A 4,165-nucleotide genomic window follows, 5' to 3' on the forward strand; every position below is an offset into this window, starting at 1 on the left:
TTTTCCTGGAGAAGCTCTTTACTGATTTCTTTTGGTGTGTAGCACTATATATAAAGCATTCTTGGACTTTTCTCTGTGTTAGGATCAGAGCCATCAGGTCTATCCAACCATCAGGTTCCTGCTTTGATTAATTTCCTGCATTTTCATCTTAATTTATTAATATTACCTTTCTAGCTTTTACTTCTAGGTGGCCCATACCTCCAATGGTTACCCACTCCCTCCTCATGCAGGACATCAGCAGAAGTTACCTGCTTTTGCAACTTTACTGAAGAACCCAGAAAGATCTCATATTTGTAGAGCCTGAGATTGATCTCATTTTCTATTTGTACAGTCACACATGGAAGAATCCTGTCATTTTCATGCTTGCTGTATTTGGCCAGTACTCTTGGAGTTGTACTAGAGAAATATCACATTCCCCATCTCCACTAATCAGACAGCAGAAAGAATCAGGGCTCTGAGAAAAAGAAGGATACCTTAGGGAGAGCCAAACCTAAATGGAATTATAAGCAAAGCATGTGTATTATCTGTCCAACAGTCTTTTCTCCTTTGTCCTTCCTAAAAGAACCCTAATACTCTAGCTTTCCAACTTCTGAGGGCTTGTTCTTCAGGGAACACTATGACAGTTTCTTCATTTTTAGAGATAGAAGAACAAACTTTCCACTACTCTTCAGCTGGAGGTGTCATGTCTGGATGAGATGCCTGGAACTACTACAACCTAGTTTTGACCATGAGACCAATGAGGCTGAAGAAGCCAACCCGTGGAAGGAAAAAGGGTGAGAAGAAAGAGTCCTTGGTCTGGCTCACTCTGAACTTCTTATATTGGAAAATAAATCCCTTTATTTTTAGAAACTCCAGAGTCAGGTTTGTCTATAACCTGTGACCAAAACATTCTAACTGATTCATTTTAGGAGAGAATACTTCAGAATCAGAGAGCCATCGAATGGAAGAGAGCTAAGAGACTGTCTAATCCCCCAAGACTTTCCAGTTAAGGAAACTAATTCTGGGTTCGTGGTTAATTCTTCCACCACCATTAATACTAGATTTGACTATGTGGCTGTTTTGGTCAGTGTAAGTCACTGTGATAATCTAACCAATGCTTGAAGAATTAATACATGGTTTTACAACTTATTTCTTCCACAAGAAAAGGCTGCTCCTTCAACCTGGTCCAGAAATGAAGACTGATGGAACAAAGCAGAGCTGCAGCTTTCCTGTCTTATGAAGGACAGGAAATATGGGTAAAAATGCAAGACACTGAGTCTTGGAAGGGTGATAGGTGTTACTGTAGTGATTGTTTCATTATAGTGAAAGCTGATGAGTACATTAAAGTTAATTCATAAATCATTAAATTGCTTTTCCCTAGGAGTATTTAAATTGGGTTTCTGTCATTTTTTAGCCAAAAAGATTATCACTGATACACACTCTTATATTGCTTTAATTTGTTAAAGAAATGACCTTCACCTTCTCCTCCAGAGTTGGAAGAGAGACATCTTTTTATTTATCCTTGCATGCCCACGGTCAAGGTTTTTGTGTGTGCACTACATTTCTTCATTTTTATTTTTTGGTCCCTACTTCTATGGTCAAGCCATTCAAGATGGAAGCAGGGGATGAAACTTCAGTAGCTCCATATTTGAGTTATTCTCAATCAGTTCTGAACATTCCATACTTCCATCTTTGTCTCTTATCTCCACTAACCTAATCTATATGATTAAAATGAAGAAAGAGCAAAGTGGCTTCAGGCTAAGGAGTTCTGCCAATGTGCCAGAAGTAGGGGCAAAGAAGTGCAAACTGGAGACAGACCTCAACCAAGCTTCCTGGGTTCTTTTGGAGCACCCATTTTTCTATATGGAAACCTGACGATTTATTGATTTTCAACTGAGGGTGCTTTATTATTTTTTTTCCAAATGGAGTGAATATTTTGGAACAATCAAGAAGTTCAAACCTTCTGTGGATAACAGATGGGGAAAGATGAGAAAGTTCAAGAAGATAATCAGTGTCAGCATGGTCCTGGTGGATGGATGATTTAAGAGCTGGGGGAAAAGCCCAAGAAGGAGGACCTCATTGGCTCAGCCAGTCACCTTTGAGGAGATGGCTCCAGTGACTTCACTGTGGTCTAAGGGCCACTAGAACATAATAGGCAACAGAACCATCCTCTGGGCATGCCAACTCCAAGCAACCGATTTTTGTGGAAGAAAGAAAGTATCAAACCAGGCACATTGGTGCAAATCTGTCATCCCAGTGGCTTGGAAGGATGGGGCAGGATGATCGCAAGTTCAAAGCCATCTTCAGCAATCGAGCAAGGCCCTGAGCAACTTAGCAAGACCCTGTCTCAATAAATAAACAAATAAATAAATAAAAGACCTGGGAATGTGGTTCAGTGGTTAAGCATCTCTGTATTGAAATCCTGGTACAAAAATATAGGAAGGAAGGAAGGGAGAAAAATTTAAAAAAGGATCAAAGTTTGACCTGGGGAAAGTGTTGCTGAAATTAGAGTGATGGTTTGCATCTGGGAATGGAACACATACACTCACTCACACATCCTATGGCATATATCTGCCTCTTCAAGATGGTCTAGAGGAATATTTTGAGCAAAGGCTCAATCTAGTAATCTATTAGAGCTTGTAGACCCTTCTCAGAATAATGTTTTCTAAATACATTGAACATAATCAAATAGGATTAAAAATTAAAGCAAAGATATTAAAACAGTTATCATATGTGACAGATAAAAGTTTCTTTAGTTATGAGTTAGATAAGATTTTGGAGTGATTCTAAATCCATCATTATTAAAGGAGTGATGAGTATGAATGATGCTTTGAGACACCTGCAACAACTGGCATGTGACATGAAACTGAATTCTAGTGATGACAAAGTCAAGGAGTCATTAATGGTAATTTGATTTACTGTCTGTATTCAAAATACAAGGGCACATTACACTTCAGTTAGAAGATTCTAAAAATAAAGATGTACTTTTTTTCCTCTCCACATTCTTGCACCCCCTGAATTCTACCCTAAGATGAATAGGGAGTGATCATCTTTTGGGTAAAAATTCTGGGTTTAGAGATAGTCCACCTGCATTCAAACAAAAATATGTAGTAGCTTCATGGGATTCCACCCATCCTATCAATTCAGACCCAAAAGACCAATTTACTCAAAGTTTGGCTCCAGGGGGAAAGCTGTTACCTGTTTTTTTGCTGTAGTCCATTGTGCCAGGGAACCAGACCGGTCTTTGAATATGCATGATCTGGGATAGCACTTACTTCTCCCAGAGCATCACAGAAGGCCTGGTGGCACAGATGGGACCTGCTCTGTGCCCTCCAACTCAGCAGGCCTGGGAGCCATCCCAGCAGGAACAATGGCACTAATCCCTGCCCCTACCCTCTCCAAACCCTGCCTGAATCTATGTCTTCCACCTTCTCTTGAGTCTTTGAAGCTGTATTTCCATCTGAGGACCATTAAGTCCCTGTAGGGATGAGAAAAGGGGAGGATAGGATACCAACCTACCCATCTAAGATATGCTGCCATTTGATTAGCATATTGCATACACTTTCACCATAACCCTGTAACATGGGTGATACCACCCATCTTGAAGATCAAGACACAGAGCCTGGAAGGCTCTAACCATTTGCACAAAGTTAACCTCAGGTTGGTGGTGCCAAGATTTCCTGTATGCAGATCCCAGACTTCAAGCATCTCTTTGAAACAGCTTATTCCAACTTTGAGTAGTTCTGAATCTTCAAAAGTTCTTTATTCTGAGTTTTAGCCCAGGAAAAGGATTGTTGGTACTAATTACTAGTTATATTTAATGATGGAGTGCTCATTTCTTCATGCATTTCATAATGTCATTGAGTGTCATTTAGGTGCAAGCACTAGAGATGTAGAAGAGAGAAAAACATAACCCTTTCTTCCTTCAATTTCACATGCTGGTAGAAGAAAACAGGATACAAAAAGTAATCAAGTAAGTATGTGGAATATCAGATTGTTGATAGAATTCTGGAAAACAATACAATCAGCACTCCATATCTTCAGGTTCCACAGCTGTGGATTCAACAACCTCGAATCAAAAATATTCAAAAACAGTGCATCTGTACTGAGCATGTACAGAGTGTTTTCTTGTCATTATTCTCTTAAAAATGTAGTGCAACACTCTTTATATAACATTTACATTATG

Source organism: Sciurus carolinensis, chromosome 4 (assembly GCF_902686445.1).
Source record: "Sciurus carolinensis chromosome 4, mSciCar1.2, whole genome shotgun sequence".
NCBI classification, from domain to species: Eukaryota; Metazoa; Chordata; class Mammalia; order Rodentia; family Sciuridae; genus Sciurus; species Sciurus carolinensis.